The sequence below is a fragment of the Primulina tabacum genome, chromosome 10 (genome assembly GCF_025594145.1).
Source record: "Primulina tabacum isolate GXHZ01 chromosome 10, ASM2559414v2, whole genome shotgun sequence".
NCBI lineage: Eukaryota > Viridiplantae > Streptophyta > Magnoliopsida > Lamiales > Gesneriaceae > Primulina > Primulina tabacum.
Window position 1 is genome coordinate 29,321,570 of NC_134559.1, and position 17,241 is coordinate 29,338,810.

General features: G+C 43.8%; 14 non-coding genes and 3 pseudogenes across 14 annotated transcripts; all 17 read left to right on the forward strand.

Moving 5' to 3' along the window:
• Nucleotides 1-214: 214 nt before the first annotated feature.
• LOC142517029 (5S ribosomal RNA) lies at nt 215-333 on the forward strand. Its single transcript, XR_012812791.1, has one exon. It is a non-coding gene; the product is annotated as a 5S ribosomal RNA (ribosomal RNA).
• Nucleotides 334-4,045: 3,712 nt separating this feature from the next.
• On the forward strand, nt 4,046-4,164 carry LOC142513670 (5S ribosomal RNA). The gene has a single exon (XR_012809604.1). It is a non-coding gene; the product is annotated as a 5S ribosomal RNA (ribosomal RNA).
• A 1,459-nt stretch (nt 4,165-5,623) lies between these two features.
• On the forward strand, nt 5,624-5,742 carry LOC142511812 (5S ribosomal RNA; annotated as a pseudogene).
• A 425-nt stretch (nt 5,743-6,167) lies between these two features.
• LOC142516603 (5S ribosomal RNA) lies at nt 6,168-6,286 on the forward strand. The gene has a single exon (XR_012812389.1). It is a non-coding gene; the product is annotated as a 5S ribosomal RNA (ribosomal RNA).
• Nucleotides 6,287-6,959: 673 nt separating this feature from the next.
• Nucleotides 6,960-7,078, forward strand: LOC142509206 (5S ribosomal RNA). The gene has a single exon (XR_012807391.1). It is a non-coding gene; the product is annotated as a 5S ribosomal RNA (ribosomal RNA).
• A 684-nt stretch (nt 7,079-7,762) lies between these two features.
• LOC142509368 (5S ribosomal RNA) lies at nt 7,763-7,881 on the forward strand. Its single transcript, XR_012807545.1, has one exon. It is a non-coding gene; the product is annotated as a 5S ribosomal RNA (ribosomal RNA).
• Nucleotides 7,882-8,564: 683 nt separating this feature from the next.
• On the forward strand, nt 8,565-8,683 carry LOC142516965 (5S ribosomal RNA). Its single transcript, XR_012812731.1, has one exon. It is a non-coding gene; the product is annotated as a 5S ribosomal RNA (ribosomal RNA).
• Nucleotides 8,684-9,366: 683 nt separating this feature from the next.
• LOC142507530 (5S ribosomal RNA) lies at nt 9,367-9,485 on the forward strand. The gene has a single exon (XR_012805785.1). It is a non-coding gene; the product is annotated as a 5S ribosomal RNA (ribosomal RNA).
• A 683-nt stretch (nt 9,486-10,168) lies between these two features.
• Nucleotides 10,169-10,287, forward strand: LOC142515569 (5S ribosomal RNA). Its single transcript, XR_012811407.1, has one exon. It is a non-coding gene; the product is annotated as a 5S ribosomal RNA (ribosomal RNA).
• A 687-nt stretch (nt 10,288-10,974) lies between these two features.
• Nucleotides 10,975-11,093, forward strand: LOC142516127 (5S ribosomal RNA). The gene has a single exon (XR_012811939.1). It is a non-coding gene; the product is annotated as a 5S ribosomal RNA (ribosomal RNA).
• A 684-nt stretch (nt 11,094-11,777) lies between these two features.
• Nucleotides 11,778-11,896, forward strand: LOC142506599 (5S ribosomal RNA). Its single transcript, XR_012804887.1, has one exon. It is a non-coding gene; the product is annotated as a 5S ribosomal RNA (ribosomal RNA).
• Nucleotides 11,897-12,580: 684 nt separating this feature from the next.
• On the forward strand, nt 12,581-12,699 carry LOC142508015 (5S ribosomal RNA). Its single transcript, XR_012806249.1, has one exon. It is a non-coding gene; the product is annotated as a 5S ribosomal RNA (ribosomal RNA).
• Nucleotides 12,700-13,383: 684 nt separating this feature from the next.
• On the forward strand, nt 13,384-13,502 carry LOC142511843 (5S ribosomal RNA; annotated as a pseudogene).
• Nucleotides 13,503-14,185: 683 nt separating this feature from the next.
• On the forward strand, nt 14,186-14,304 carry LOC142517202 (5S ribosomal RNA). Its single transcript, XR_012812961.1, has one exon. It is a non-coding gene; the product is annotated as a 5S ribosomal RNA (ribosomal RNA).
• A 685-nt stretch (nt 14,305-14,989) lies between these two features.
• LOC142509081 (5S ribosomal RNA) lies at nt 14,990-15,107 on the forward strand. Its single transcript, XR_012807269.1, has one exon. It is a non-coding gene; the product is annotated as a 5S ribosomal RNA (ribosomal RNA).
• A 687-nt stretch (nt 15,108-15,794) lies between these two features.
• On the forward strand, nt 15,795-15,915 carry LOC142510870 (5S ribosomal RNA; annotated as a pseudogene).
• A 684-nt stretch (nt 15,916-16,599) lies between these two features.
• LOC142508859 (5S ribosomal RNA) lies at nt 16,600-16,716 on the forward strand. Its single transcript, XR_012807060.1, has one exon. It is a non-coding gene; the product is annotated as a 5S ribosomal RNA (ribosomal RNA).
• Nucleotides 16,717-17,241: the final 525 nt, after the last annotated feature.

Sequence of the window (17,241 nt, forward strand, 5' to 3'; positions counted from 1 at the left end):
TAAAAACAATTATTTTGACTGTTTTATCTATAATTTACGTAAACGGTCGCGACACGAGGATTTCCCAGGGAGGTCACCCATCCTAGCCCTGCCATCGCGCCAGAACGCTTAACTTCATGGTTCTGATTGGGCGAGAGCAGTGCCGCGTGTTGTACATCGCCGCCTGCTCCACACGTACTCGAGGGATATAAGAATAAACATCCCACTCAATGTCGGGTGCGATCATACCAGCACTAATGCACCGGATCCCACCAGAACTCCGAAGTTAAGCGTGCTTGGGCGAGAGCAATACAAGAATGGGTGACCCCCTTGGAAGTCCTCGTGTTGCACCCCTTTTCGTGTTTTTCTATTTTTGATTACTTGTTGACAGATGATTTTCGGCTCAAATCATCTGAATCTGGATCAGGACCAGATAAGACATGTGAAATCAACGTAGCTCGGGCCTTGCCGGATTGGGACAAAATTGTAGGCTAATTCGATTGTAAACGGGCAAACGAACGAGTTTCATTACTTCGCAATGAGCTGGAGAGATTTTAGCTGAATTCCTTCTCTAAGACCCTCTAATTTGCGATTTTCCGCTTCGGTTAAGCTTTCGTTTCCTCGAGAAATCTTTTTAGGAATTCCGAAATTCGATTCCGGTTCCATTTTATCGTATCCCAGGCATAATAATAGCTTTACATTCGCTACTTTTTTTCTTCTTAATTTTTTTCTATTTTCTGGGAACATTTAGCGATTTTTGTTGTCGCAAGCCGGTTTTGTGCGGAAGGTTATGACGCAGATTACTCCGGAGATGGTTAACTCATTAAAAACAATTATTTCAACAGTTTTAGCGATAATTTATGTAAACGGTCACGACATGAGGACTTTCCAGGGAGGTCTCCCATCCTAGCTCTGCCATCGCGCCAGAACGCTTAACTTCATGGTTCTGATTGGGCGAGAGCAGTGCCGCGTGTTGTCCATCGCCCCTCGATGGGTGACCCCCTGGGAAGTCCTCGTGATGCACCCATTTTCTTTTTTTTCTATTTTTGATTACTTGTTGAAAGACGATTTTGGGCTCAAATCATCTGAACCACGATCGGGACCAGATAAAACATGTGAAATCAACGTAGCTCGGGCACTGCCGGATTTGGACAAAATTGTAGCCTAATTTGATTGTAAACGGGCAAACGAACGAGACTCATAACTCCGCAATGAGCTGGAGAGATTTTTGCCGAATTCCTTCTGTAAGACCCTCTAATTTGCGAATTTCCGCTTCTGTTAAGCTTCCGTTTCCTCGATAAATCCGTTTAGAAAGTCCGAAATTCGATTCTGGTTTCATTTTATCGTATCCCAGGCATAATAATAGCTTTACATTCGCTATTTTCTTCTTCTTATTTTTTTTCTATTTTATGTGAACATTTAGCGATTTTTGTTGTTGTGAGCCGGTTCTGTGCGGAAGGGTATGACGCAGATTACTCCGGAGAAGGTTGACTATTTAAAAACAATTATTTCGACTATTTTAGCTATAATTTAAGTAAACGGTCGTGACACGAGGGTTTCCCATGAAGGTCACCCATCTTAGCTCTGCCATCGCGCCAGAACGCTTAACTTCATGGTTCTGATTGGGCGAGAGCAGTGCCGCGTGTTGTCCATCGCCGCCCGCTCCACACGTACTCGAGGGATATAAGAATAAACATCCCACACAATGTCGTGTGCGATCATACCAGCACTAATGCACCGGATCCCATCAGAACTCCGAACTTAAGCGTGCTACGATGGGTGACCGCCTGGGAAGTCCTCGTGTTGCACCCCTTTTCGTGTTTTTCTATTTTTGATTACTTGTTGACAGATGATTTTCGGCTCAAATAATCTGTATCACGATCGGGACCAGATAAGACATGTGAAATCAACGTAGCTCGGGCACTGCCGGATTTGGACAAAATTGAAGCCTAATTTGATTGTAAACGGGAAAACGAACGAGACTCATTACTCCGCAAGGAGCTGGCGAGATTTTAGCCGAATTCCTTCTCTAAGACCCTCTAATTTGCGATTTTCCGCTTCTGTTAAGCTTCCATTTCCTCGAGAAATCCGCTTAGCAAGTTCTAAATTCGATTTCTGTTCCATTTTATCGTATTAGAGGCATAATAATAGCTTTACATTCGCTGTTTTCTTCTTCTTATTTTTTTTCTATTTTATGAGAACATTTAGCGATTTTTGTTGTCGTGAGCCGGTTCTGTTCGGAAGGGTATGACGCACATTACTCCGGAGAAGGTTGACTATTTAAAAACAATTATTTCGACTATTTTAGCTATAATTTAAGTAAACGGTCGTGACACGAGGGTTTCCCAGGGAGGTCACCCATCCTAGCTCTGCCATCGCGCCAGAACGCTTAACTTCATGGTTCTGATTGGGCGAGAGCAGTGCCGCGTGTTGTCCATCGCCGCCCGCTCCACACGTACTCGAGGGATATAAGAATAAACATCCCACACATTGTCGTGTGCGATCATACCAGCACTAATGCACCGGATCCCATCAGAACTCCGAACTTAAGCGTGCTAGGATGGGTGACCGCCTGGGAAGTCCTCGTGTTGCACCCCTTTTCGTGTTTTTCTATTTTTGATTACTTGTTGACAGATGATTTTCGGCTCAAATAATCTGTATCACGATCGGGACCAGATAAGACATGTGAAATCAACGTAGCTCGGGCACTGCCGGATTTGGACAAAATTGAAGCCTAATTTGATTGTAAACGGGAAAACGAACGAGACTCATTACTCCGCAAGGAGCTGGCGAGATTTTAGCCGAATTCCTTCTCTAAGACCCTCTAATTTGCGATTTTCCGCTTCTGTTAAGCTTCCATTTCCTCGAGAAATCCGCTTAGCAAGTTCTAAATTCGATTTCTGTTCCATTTTATCGTATTAGAGGCATAATAATAGCTTTACATTCGCTGTTTTCTTCTTCTTATTTTTTTTCTATTTTATGAGAACATTTAGCGATTTTTGTTGTCGTGAGCCGGTTCTGTTCGGAAGGGTATGACGCAGATTACTCCGGAGAAGGTTGACTATTTAAAAACAATTATTTCGACTATTTTAGCTATAATTTAAGTAAACGGTCGTGACACGAGGGTTTCCCAGGGAGGTCACCCATCCTAGCTCTGCCATCGCGCCAGAACGCTTAACTTCATGGTTCTGATTGGGCGAGAGCAGTGCCGCGTGTTGTCCATCGCCGCCCGCTCCACACGTACTCGAGGGATATAAGAATAAACATCCCACACATTGTCGTGTGCGATCATACCAGCACTAATGCACCGGATCCCATCAGAACTCCGAACTTAAGCGTGCTAGGATGGGTGACCGCCTGGGAAGTCCTCGTGTTGCACCCCTTTTCGTGTTTTTCTATTTTTGATTACTTGTTGACAGATGATTTTCGGCTCAAATAATCTGTATCACGATCGGGACCAGATAAGACATGTGAAATCAACGTAGCTCGGGCACTGCCGGATTTGGACAAAATTGAAGCCTAATTTGATTGTAAACGGGAAAACGAACGAGACTCATTACTCCGCAAGGAGCTGGTGAGATTTTAGCCGAATTCCTTCTCTAAGACCCTCTAATTTGCGATTTTCCGCTTCTGTTAAGCTTCCATTTCCTCGAGAAATCCGCTTAGCAAGTTCTAAATTCGATTTCTGTTCCATTTTATCGTATTAGAGGCATAATAATAGCTTTACATTTGCTATTTTTTCTTCTCAATTTTTTTTTCTATTTTCTGGGAACATTTAGCGATTTTTGTTGTCTTGAGCAGTTTCTGTGCGGAAGGGTATGACGCATATTACTCCGAAGACGGTTGACTCATTAAAAACAATTATTTTGACTGATTTATCTATAATTTACGTAAACGGTCGCGACACGAGGATTTCCCTGGGAGGTCACCCATCCTAGCCCTGCCATCGCGCCAGAACGCTTAACTTCATGGTTCTGATTGGGCGAGAGCAGTGCCGCGTGTTGTACATCGCCGCCTGCTCCACACGTACTCGAGGGATATAAGAATAAACATCCCACTCAATGTCGGGTGCGATCATACCAGCACTAATGCACCGGATCCCACCAGAACTCCGAAGTTAAGCGTGCTTGGGCGAGAGCAGTACTAGAATGGGTGACCCCCTTGGAAGTCCTCGTGTTGCACCCCTTTTCGTGTTTTTCTATTTTTGATTACTTGTTGACAGATGATTTTCGGCACAAATCATCTGAATCACGATCGGGACCAGATAAGACATGTGAAATCAACGTAGCTCGGGCATTGCCGGATTTTGACAAAATTGTGGGCTAATTTGATTGTAAACGGGCAAACGAACGAGTCTCATTACTTAGCAATGAGCTGGCGAGATTTTAGCCGAATTCTTTCTCTAAGACCCTCTAATTTGCGATTTTCCGCTTCTGTTAAGATTCCGTTTCGTCGAGAAATCCGCTTACGAAGTCCGAAATTCGATTCCGGTTCCATTTTATCGTATCACAGGCATAATAATAGCTTTACATTCGCTATTTTCTTCTTCTAATTTTTTTTTCTATTTTCTGGGAACATTTACCGATTTTTGTTGTCTTGAGCACGTTCTGTGCGGAAGGGTATGACCCATATTACTCCGGAGATGGTTAACTCATTAAAAACAATTATTTCGACTGTTTTATCCATAATTTACGTAAACGGTCGTGACACGAGGACTTTCAAGGGAGGTCACCCATCCTAGCTCTGCCATCGCGCCAGAACGCTTAACTTCATGGTTCTGATTGGGCGAGAGCAGTGCCGCGTGTTGTCCATCGCCGTCCGCGCCACACGTACTCGAGGGATACAAGAAGAAACATCCCACTTAATGTCGGGAGCGATCATACCAGCACTAATGCACCGGATCCCATCAGAACTCTGAAGTTAAGCGTGCTTGGGTGAGTGCAGTACTAGTGTTACACTTCTTTTCGTGTTTTTATATTTTTGATTAACTTGTAAAAAACGATTTTTGGCTCAAATCTTCTGAATCTCGATCAGACCAGATAAGATATGTCAAATCAACGTAGCTCGGGCAATGCCGGATTTGGACAAAATTTTAGCCTAATTTGATTGTAAACGGGCAAACGAACGTTACTCATTTCTGCGCAATGAGCTGGCGAGATTTTAGCCGAATTCTTTCTCTAAGACCCTCTAATTTGCGATTTTCCGCTTCTGTTAAGCTTCCGTTTTCTCGAGAAATCCGCTTAGGAAGTCAGAAATTTGATTTCGGTCCCATTTTATCGTATCCCAGGCATAATAATAGCTTTACATTCGCTACTTTCTTCTTCTTATTTTTTTTTCTATTTTCTGGGAACATTTAGCGATTTTTGCTGTCGTGAGCCGGTTCTGTGCGGAAAGTTATGATGCAGATTACTCCGGAGACGGTTAACTCATTAAAAACAATTATTTCGACTGTTTCAGATATAATTTACGTAAACGGTCGCGACACGAGGACTTTCCAGGGATGTCACCCATCCTAGCTCTGCCATCGCACCAGAACGCTTAACTTCATGGTTCTGATTGGGCAAGAGCAGTGCCGCGTGTTGTCCATCACCGCCCGCGCCACACGTACTCGAGGGATATAAGGATAAAAATCCCACTTAACGTCGGGAGCGATCATACCAGCACTACTGCAGTGGATCCCATCAGAACTCCGAAGTTAAGCATGCTTGGGCGAGTGCAATACTAGGATTGGTGACCCCCTGGGAAGTCCTCGTATTACACCTTTTTTCGTGTTTTTCTATTTTTGATTAATTTGTAATAGGTGATTTTTGGCTAAAATCTTCTGAATCACGATCGGGACCAGATAAGACATGTGAAATCAACGTAGCTCGGGCACAGCCGGATTTGGACAAAATTGTAGCCTAATTTGATTGTAAACGGGCAAACGAACGTTACTCATTACTCCGCAATAAGCTGGCGAGATTTTAGCCGAATTCCTTCTCTAAGACCCTCTAATTTGCGATTTTCCGCTTCTGTTAAGTTTCCGTTTCCTCGAGAAATCCGGTTAGGAAGTTCGAAATTCGATTCCGGTTCGCCAGAACGCTTAACTTCATGGTTCTGATTGGGCGAGAGCAGTGCCGCGTGTTGTCCATCGCCGCACGCTCCACACGTACTCGAGGGATATAAGAATAAACATCTCACTCAATGTCGGGTGCGATCATACCAGCACTAATGCACCGGATCCCATCGGAACTCCGAGGTTAAGCGTGCTTGGGCGATAGCAGTACTAGGATGGGTGACCCCCTTGGAAGTCCTCGTGTTGCATCCCTTTTCGTGTTTTTCTATTTTTGGTTACATGTTGACAGATGATTTTCGGCTCAAATCATCTGAATCACGATCGGGACCAGATAAGACATGTTAAATCAACGTAGCTCGGGCACTGCCAGATTTGGACAAAATTGTAGGCTAATTTGATTGTAAACGTGCAAACGAACGAGACTCATTACTGCGCAATGAGGCGGCGAGATTTTATCCGAATTCCTTTTCTAAGACCCTGTAATTTGCGATTTACCGCTTCTGTTTCCTCGAGAAATCCACTTAGGAAGTTTGAAATTCGATTCTGGTTCCATTTTATCGTATCTCAGGCATAATAATAGCTTTACATTCGATATTTTCTTCTTCCCATTTTTTTTCTATTTTTTGGGAATATTTAGCGATTTTTGTTGTCATGAGCCGGTTCTGTGCGGAAGGGTATGACGCAGATTACTCCGGAGACGGTTAACTCATTAAAAACAATTATTTCGACTGTTTTATTCATAATTTCCTTAAACGGTCGCGACACGAGAACTTCTCAAGGAGGTCACCCATCCTAGCTCTGCCATCGCGCCAGAACGCTTAACTTCATGGTTCTGATTGGGCGAGAGCAGTGCCGCGTGTTGTCCATCGCCGCCCGCTCCACACGTACTCGAGGGCATATAAGAATAAACATCCCACTCAATGTCGGCAGCGATCATACCAGCACTAATGCACCGGATCCCATCAGAACTCCGAAGTTAAGCGTGCTTGGTCGAGACCAGTACTAGAAGGGGCGACTCCCTGGGAAGTCCTCGTGTTGCACCTCTTTCTGTGTTTTTCTATTTTTGATTATTTGTTGACAGACGATTTTCAGCTCAAATCATCTGAATCTCGATCGGGACCAGATAAGACATGTGAAACCAACGTAGCTCGGGCACTGACGGATTTAGACAAAATTGAAGGCTAATTTGATTGTAAACGGGCAAACGAACGAGACTCATTGTTTCGCAATGAGCTGGCGAGATTTTAGCCGAATTCCTTCTTTAAGACCCTCTAATTTCCGATTTACCGCTTCTCTTAAGCTTCCGTTTCCTCGAAAAAATCCACTTAGGAAGTTTGAAATTCGATTCCGGTTATATTTTATCGTATTCCAGGCATAATAATAGCTTTACATTTGCTATTTTCTACTTCGTATTTTTTTTCTATTTTTTGGGAACATTTAGCGATTTTTGTTGTCGTGAGCCGGTTCTGTGCGGAAGGGTATGACGCAGATTACTCCAGAGACGGTTAACTCATTAAAAACAATTATTTCGACTGTTTTAGCCATAATTTACGTAAACGGTCGCGACACGAGGACTTACCAGGGTGGTCACCCATCCTAGCTCTGCCATCGCGCCAGAACGCTTAACTTCATGGTTCTGATTGGGCGAGAGCAGTGCCGGGTTTTGTCCATCGCCGCCCGCTCCACACGTACTCGTGGGATATAAGAATAAACATCCTAATCAATATCGTGTGCGATCAAAACAGCACTAATGCATCGGATCCCATCAAAACTCCGAAGTTAAGCTTGCCTGGGCGAGAGCAGTACTAGGATGGGTGACCCCCTGGGAAGTCCTCGTGTTGCACCCCTTTTCGTGTTTTTCTATTTTTGATTACTTGTTGACAGACGATTTTCGACTCAAATCATCTGAATCTCGATGGGGATCAGATAAGACATGTGAAATCCGCGTAGCTCGGGTACTGCCGGATTTGGACTAAATTGTAGGCTAATTTAATTGTAAACGGGCAAACGGACGAGACTTATTACTCCGCAAAGTGCTGGCAAGATTTTAGCTAAATTCCTTCTCTAAGTCCCTCTAATTTGCGATTTAACGCTTCTGTTAAGGTTCCGTTTACTCGAGAAATCCGCTTAGGAAGTTCGAAATTCGATTCCGGTTCCATTTTATCGTATCCCAGGCATAATAATAGCTTTACATTCGTTATTTCCTTCTTCTTATTTTTTTTCTATTTTCTGGGAACGTTTATCGATTTTTGTTGTCGTGAGCCGGTTCTGTGCGGAAGGGTATGACGCAGATTACTCCGGAGACGGTTAACTCATTAAAAACAATTATTTCGACTGTTTTATCCATAATTTACGTAAACGATCGCGACACGAGGTCTTCCCAGGGAGGTCACCCATCCTACCTCTGCCATCGCGCCAGAACGCTTAACTTTATGGTTATGATTGGGCGAGAGCAGTGCCGCGTGTTGTCCATCGCCGCCCACTCCACACGTACTCGAGGGATATAAGAATAAACATCCCACGCAATGTCAAGTGCGATCATACAAGCACTAATGCACCGGATCCCATCAGAACTCCGAAGTTAAGCGTGCTTGGGCGAGAGTAGTACTAGGATGGGTGACCCACTGGAAAGTCCTCGTGTTGCACCCTTTTCGCGTTTTTCTATTTTTGATTACTTGTTGACAGACGATTTTCGGCTCAAATCATCTGAATCTCGATCGAGACCAGATAAGAAATGTGAAATGAAAGTAGCTCGGGCACTGCTGGATTTGGACAAAATTGTAGGCTAATTTGATTGTAAACGAGCAAACGGACGAGACTCATTACTACGCAATGAGCTGGCGAGATTTTAGCCGAATTCCTTCTTTAAGACCCTCTAATTTCCGATTTACCACTTCTCTTAAGCTTCTGTTTCCTCGAAAAAATCCACTTAGGAAGTTTGAAATTCGATTCCAGTTTCTTTTTATCATATCACAGGCATAATAATAGCTTTAGATTCGCCATTTTCTTCTTCTTAATTTTTTTCTATTTTTTGGGAACATTTATCGATTTATGTTGTCGTGAGCCGGTTCTGTGCGGAAGGGTATGACGCAGATTACTCCAGAGACGGTTAACTCATTAAAAACAATTATTTCGACTGTTTTAGCCATAATTTACGTAAACGGTCGCGACACGAGGACTTACCAGGGTGGTCACCCATCCTAGCTCTGCCATCGCGCCAGAACACTTAACTTCATGGTTCTGATTGGGCGAGAGCAGTGCCGCGTTTTGTCCATCGCCGCCCGCTCCTCACGTACTCGTGGGATATAAGAATAAACATCCTAATCAATATCGTGTGCGATCAAAACAGCACTAATGCATCGGATCCCATCAGAACTCCGAAGTTAAGCTTGCTTGGGCGAGAGCAGTACTAGGATGGGTGACCCCCTGGGAAGTCCTTGTGTTGCACCCCTTTTCGTGTTTTTTTATTTTTGATTACTTGTTGACAGACGATTTTCGACTCAAATCATCTGAATCTCGATGGGGATCAGATAAGACATGTGAAATCCGCGTAGCTCGGGTACTGCCGGATTTGGACTAAATTGTAGGCTAATTTGATTGTAAACGGGCAAACGGACGAGACTTATTACTCCGCAAAGTGCTGGCAAGATTTTAGCTAAATTCCTTCTCTAAGTCCCTCTAATTTACGATTTAACGCTTCTGTTAAGGTTCCGTTTACTCGAGAAATCCGCTTAGGAAGTTCGAAATTCGATTCTGGTTCCATTTTATCGTATCCCAGGCATAATAATAGCTTTACATTCGTTATTTCCTTCTTCTTATTTTTTTTCTATTTTCTGGGAACATTTATCGATTTTTGTTGTCGTGAGCCGGTTCTGTGCCGAAGGGTATGACGCAGATTACTCCGGAGACGGTTAACTCATTAAAAACAATTATTTCGACTGTTTTATCCATAATTTACGTAAACGGTCGCGACACGAGGTCTTCCCAGGGAGGTCACCCATCCTACCTCTGCCATCGCGCCAGAACGCTTAACTTCATGGTTATGATTGGGCGAGAGCAGTGCCGCGTGTTGTCCATCGCCGCCCACTCCACACGTACTCGAGGGATATAAGAATAAACATCCCACGCAATGTCGGGTGCGATCATACCAGCACTAATGCACCGGATCCCATCAGAACTCCGAAGTTAAGCGTGCTTGGGCGAGAGCAGTACTAGGATGGGTGACCCACTGGAAAGTCCTCGTGTTGCAGCACCCTTTTCGCGTTTTTCTATTTTTGATTACTTGTTGACAGACGATTTTCGGCTCAAATCATCTGAATCTCGATCGAGACCAGATAAGAAATGTGAAATGAAAGTAGCTCGGGCACTGCTGGATTTGGACAAAATTGTAGGCTAATTTGATTGTAAACGAGCAAACGGACGAGACTCATTACTACGCAATGAGCTGACGAGATTTTAGCCGAATTCCTTCTCTAAAACCCTCTAATTTGCGATTTAACGCTTCTGTTAAGCTTTCGTTTCCTCGAGAAATCCGCTTAGGAAGTTCGAAATTCGTTCCTGGTTCCATTTTATCGTAACCCAGGCATAATAATAGCTTTACATTCGTTATTTCCTTCTTCTTATTTTTTTTTTCTATTTTCTGGGAACATTTATCGATTTTTGTTGTCGTGAGCCGGTTCTGTGCGGAAGGGTATGACGCAGATTACTCCGGAGACGGTTAACTCATTAAAAACAATTATTTCGACTGTTTTATCCATAAATTACGTAAACAATCGCGACACGAGGTCTTCCCAGGGAGGTCACCCATCCTAGCTCTGCCATCGCGCCAGAACGCTTAACTTCATGGATATGATTGGGCGAGAGCAGTGCCGCGTGTTGTCCATCGCCGCCCGCTCCACACGTACTCGAGGGATATAAGAATAAACATCCCACTCAATGTCGGGTGCGATCATACCAGCACTAATGCACCGGATCCCATCAGAATTCCGAAGTTATGCGTTCTTGGGCGAGAGCAGTACTAGGTTGGGTGACCCCCTGGGAAGTCCTCGTGTTGCACCCCTTTTCGTGTTTTTCTATTTTTGATTACTTGTTGACAGACGATTTTCAGCTCAAATCATCTGAATCTCGATCGGGACCAGATTAGACATGTGGAATGAACGTAGCTCGGGCACTGCCGGATTTGGACAAAATTTTAGGCTAATTTGATTATAAACGGGCAAACGGACGAGAATCATTGCTACGCAATGAGCTGACGAGATTTTAGCCGAATTCCTTCTCTAAGACACTCTAATTTGCGATATACCGCTTCTGTTAAGCTTTCGTTTCCTCGAGAAATCCGCGTAGGAAGTTCGAAATTCGATTCCGGTTCCATTTTATCGTATCCCAGGCATAATAACAGCTTTACATTCGTTATTTTTTTCTTCTTATTTTTTTTTCTATTTTCTGGGAACATTTATCGATTTTTGTTGTCGTGAGCCGGTTCTGTGCGGAAGGGTATGACGCAGATTACTCCGGAGACTGTTAACTCATTAAAAACAATTATTTCGACTGTTTTATCCATAATTTACGTAAACGATCGCGGCACGAGGTCTTCCCAGGGAGGTCACCCATCCTACATCTGCCATCGCGCCAGAACGCTTAACTTCATGGTTATGATTGGGCGAGAGCAGTGCCGCGTGTTGTCCATCGCCGCCCGCTCCACACGTACTCGAGGGATATAAGAATAATCATCCCCCTCAATATCGTGTGCGATCATACCAGCACTAATGCAACGGATCCCATCAGAACTCCGAAGTTAAGCGTGCTTTGGCGAGAGCAGTACTAGGATGGATGACCCCCTGGGAAGTCCTCGTGTTGCCCCCCTTTTCGTGTTTTTTCTATTTTTGATTACTTGTTGACAGACGATTTTCGGCTCAAATCATCTGAATCTCGATCGGGACAATATAAGACATGTGAAATGAAAGTAGCTCGGGCACTGCCGGATTTGGACAAAATTGTAGGCCAATTTGATTGTAAACGGGCAAACGGACGAGACTCATTACTACGCAATAAGCTGATGAGATTTTAGCCGAATTCCTTCTCTAAGACCCTCTAATTTTCGATTTACCGCTTCTATTAGGTTTTCGTTTCCTCGAGAAATCCGCTTAGGAAGTTCGAAATTCGATTCCGGTTTCATTTTATCGTATCCTAGGCATAATAATAGCTTTACATTCGTTATTTCCTTCTTCTTATTTTTTTTCTTTTTTCTGAGAACATTTATCGATTTTTGTTGTCGTGAGCCGGTTCTGTGCGGTAGGGTATGACGCAGATTACTCCGGAGACGATTAACTCATTAAAAACATTTATTTCGACTGTTTTATCCATTATTTACGTAAACGGTCGCGACACGAGATCTTCCCTGGGTGGTCACCCATCCTAGCTCTGCCATCGCGCCAGAACGCTTAACTTCATGGTTATGATTGGGCGAGAGCAGTGCCGCGTGTTGTCCATCGCCGCCCGCTCCACACGTGCTCGAGGGATATAAGAATAAACATCCCACTCAATATCGTGTGCGATCATACCAGCACTAATGCAACGGATCCCATCAGAACTCCGAAGTTAAGCGTGCTTTGGCGAGAGCAGTACTAGGATGGATGACCCCCTTGGAAGTCCTCGTGTTGCCCCCCTTTTCGTGTTTTTCTATTTTTGATTACTTGTTGACAGACGATTTTCGGCTCAAATCATCTGAATCTCGATCGGGACCAGATAAAACATGTGAAATGAAAGTAGCTCGGGCACTGCCGGATTTGGACAAAATTGTAGGCTAATTAGATTGTAAACGAGCAAACGGACGAGACTCATTACTACGTGATGAGTTGACGAGATTTTAGCCGAATTCCTACTCTAAGACCCTCTAATTTGCGATTTAACGCTTCTGTTAAGCTTTTGTTTCCTTGAGAAATCCGCTTAGGAAGTTCGAAATTCGATTCCGGTTCCATTTTATCGTATCCCAGGCATAATAATAGCTTTACATTCGTTATTTCCTTCTTCTTATTTTTTTTTCTATTTTCTGGGAACATTTATCGATTTTTGTTGTCGTGAGCCGGTTCTGTGCGGAAGGGTATGAAGCAGATTACTCCGGAGACGGTTAACTCATTAAAAACAATTATTTCGACTGTTTTATCCATAATTTACGTAAACGATCGCGACACGAGGTCTTCCTAGGGAGGTCACCCATCCTAGCTCTGCCATCGCGCCAGAACGCTTAACTTCATGGTTATGATTGGGCGAGAGCAGTGCCGCGTGTTGTCCATCGCCGCCCGCTCCACACGTACTCGAGAGATATAAGAATAAACATCCCACTCAATGTCGGGTACGATCATACCAGCACTAATGCACCGGATTCCATCAGAACTTCGAAGTTAAGCGTGCTTGGACGAGTGCAGTACTAGGATTGGTGACCCTCAGGGAAGTCTTCGTTTTGCACCTTTTTTCGTGTTTTTCTATTTTTGATTACTTGTTGACAGACGATTTTCAGCTCAAATCATCTAAATATCGATCGGGACCAGATAAGACATGTGAAATGAAAGTAGCTCGGGCACTGCCGGATTTGGACAAAATTGTAGGCTAATTTGATTGTAAACGGGCAAACAGACGAGACTCATTACTACGCAATGAGCTGACGAGATTTTAGCCGAATTCCTTCTCTAAGACCCTCTAATTTGCAATTTACCGCTTCTGTTAAGCTTTCGTTTACTCGAAAATCCGCTTAGGAAGTTCGAAATTCGATTCCGGTTCCATTTTATCGTATCTTAGGCTTAATAATAGCTTTACATTCGTTATTTCCTTCTTCTTATTTTTTTTCTATTTTCTTGGAACATTTATCGATTTTTGTTGTCGTGAGCCGGTTCTGTGCGAAAGGGTATGACGCAGATTACTCCGGAGAGGGTTAACTCATTAAAAACAATTATTTCGACTGTTTTATTCATAATTTACGTAAACGGTCGCGACACGAGGTCTCCCCAGGGAGGTCACCCATCCTAGCTCTGCCATCGCGCCAGAACGCTTAACTTCCTGGTTATGATTGTGCGAGAGCAGTGCCGCTGTGTTGTCCATCGCCGCCCGCTCCACACGTACTCGAGGGATATAAGAATAAACATCCCACTCAATATCGGGTGCGATCATACCAGCACTAATGCACCGGATCCCATCAGAACTCCGATGTTAAGCGTGCTTGGGCGAGAGCAGTACTAGGATGGGTGACCCACTGGAAAGTCCTCGTGTTGCAGCACCCTTTTCGCGTTTTTCTATTTTTGATTACTTGTTGACAGACGATTTTCGGCTCAAATCATCTGAATCTCGATCGGGACCAGATAAAACATGTGAAATGAAAGTAGCTCGGGCACTGCCGGATTTGGACAAAATTGTGGGCTAATTTGATTGTAAGCGGGCAAACGGACGAGACTCATTACTACGCAATGAGCTGACGAGATTTTAGCCAAATTCCTTCTCTAAAACCCTCTAATTTGCGATCTACCGCTTTTGTTAAGCTTTCGTTTCCTCGAGAAATCCGCTTAGGAAGTTCGAAATTCGATTCCGGTTCCATTTTATCGTATCCCAGGCTTAATAATAGCTTTACATTCGTTATTTCCTTCTTCTTATTTTTTTTTCTATTTTCTGGGAACATTTATCGATTTTTGTTGTCGTGAGCCGTTCGTGCGGAAGGGGTATAACGCAGATTACTTCGGAGACGGTTAACTAATTAAAAACGATTATTTCGACTGTTTTATCCATAATTTACGTAAACGGTCGCGACACGAGGTCTTCCCAGGGACGTCACCCATCCTAGCTCTGCCATCGCGCCAGAACGCTTAACTTCCTGGTGATGATTGTGCGAGAGCAGTGCCGCGTGTTGTCCATCGCCGCCCGCTCCACACGTACTCGAGGGATATAAGAATAAACATCCCACTCAATATCGGGTGCGATCATACCAGCACTAATGCACCGGATCCCATCAGAACTCCGATGTTAAGCGTGCTTGGGCGGAGCAGTACTAGGATGGGTGACCCACTGGAAAGTCCTCGTGTTGCAGCACCCTTTTCGCGTTTTTCTATTTTTGATTACTTGTTGACAGACGATTTTCGGCTCAAATCATCTGAATCTCGATCGGGACCAGATAAAACATGTGAAATGAAAGTAGCTCGGGCACTGCCAGGATTTTGACAAATTGTAGGCTAATTTGATTGTAAACGGGCAAAAGGATGAGACTCATTACTACGCAATGAGCTGACGAGATTTTAGCCGAATTCCTTCTCTAAGACCCTCTAATTTGCGATTTAACGCTTCTGTTAAGCTTTCGTTTCCTCGAGAAATCCGCTTAGAAAGTTCGAAATTCGATTCCGGTTCCATTTTATCGTATCTCAGGCATAATAATAGCTTTACATTCGTTATTTCCTTCTTCTTATTTTTTTTTCTATTTTCTGGGAACATTTATCGATTTTTGTTGTCGTGAGCCGGTTCTGTGCCGAAGGGTATGACGCAGATTACTCCAGAGACGGTTAACTCATTAAAAACAATTATTTCGACTGTTTTATACATAATTTACGTAAACGGTCGCGACACGAGGTCTCCCCAGGGAGGTCACCCATCCTAGCTCTGCCATCGCGCCAGAACGCTTAACTCCATGGTTATGATTGGGCGAGAGCAGTGCGGCGTGTTGTCCATCGCCGCCTGCTCCACACATACTTGAGGGATATAAGAATAAACATCTCACTCAATGTCGGGTTGCGATCATACCCAGCACTAAATGCACCGGATCCCAACAGAACTCCGAAGTTATGTGTGCTTGGGCGAGAGCAGTACTATGATGGGTGACCCCCTGGGGAGTCCTCGTGTTGCACCCTTTTTCGTGTTTTTCTATTTTTGATTACTTGTTGAAAGACGATTTTCGGCTCAAATCATCTGAATCTCGATCGGAACAGATAAGACAATGTGAAATGAAAGTAGCTCGGGCACTGCCGGATTTGGACAAAATTGTTGGCTAATTTGATTGTAAACGGGCAAACGGACGAGACTCATTACTACGCAATGAGCTGACGAGATTTTAGCCGAATTCCTTCTCTAAAACCCTCTAATTTGCGATCTACCGCTTTTGTTAAGCTTTCGTTTCCTCGAGAAATCCGCTTAGGAAGTTCGAAATTCGATTCCGATTCCATTTTATCGTATCCCAGGCTTAATAATAGCTTTACATTCGTTATTTCCTTCTTCTTATTTTTTTTTCTATTTTCTGGGAACATTTATCGATTTTTGTTGTCGTGAGCCGGTTCTGTGCGGAAGGGTATAACGCAGATTACTTCGGAGACGGTTAACTAATTAAAAACGATTATTTCGATTGTTTTATCCATAATTTACATAAATGATCGCGACACGAGGTCTTCCCAGGGAGGTCACCCATCCTACCTCTGACATCGCGCCAGAACGCTTAACTTCGTGGTGATGATTGGGCGAGAGCAGTGCCGCGTGTTGTCCATCGCCGCCCGCTCCACACGTACTCGAGGGATATAAGAATAAACATCCCACTCAATGTCGGGTGCGATCATACCAGCACTAATGCACCGGATCCCATCAGAATCCGAAGTTAAGCGTGATTGGGTGAGAGCAGTACTAGGATGGGTGACCCCTGGGAAGTCCTCGTGTTGCACCCTTTTCGTTTTTCTATTTTTGATTACTTGTTGACAGACGATTTTCGGCTCAAATCATCTGAATCTCGATCGGACCAGATAAGACATGTGAAATGAAAGTAGCTCGGGCACTGCCGGATTTGGACAAAATTGTAGGCTAATTTGATTGTAAACGGGCAAACGGACGAGACTCATTTACGCAATGAGCTGACGAGATTTTAGCCGAATTCCTTCTCTAAGACCCTCTAATTTGCGATTTAACGCTTCTGTTAAGCTTTCGTTCCTCGAGAAATCCGCTTAGGAAGTTCGAAATTCGATTTCCGGTTCCATTTTATCGTATCCCAGGCATAATAATAGCTTTACATTCGTTATTTCCTTCTTCTTATTTTTTTTCTATTTTCTGGGAACATTTATCGATTTTTGTTGTCGTGAGCCGGTTCTGTGCGGAAGGGTATGACGCAGATTACTCCGGAGACGGTTAACTAATCATTAAAAACAATATTTGACTGTTTATCCATTAATTTACGTAAACGATCGCGACGAGGTCTT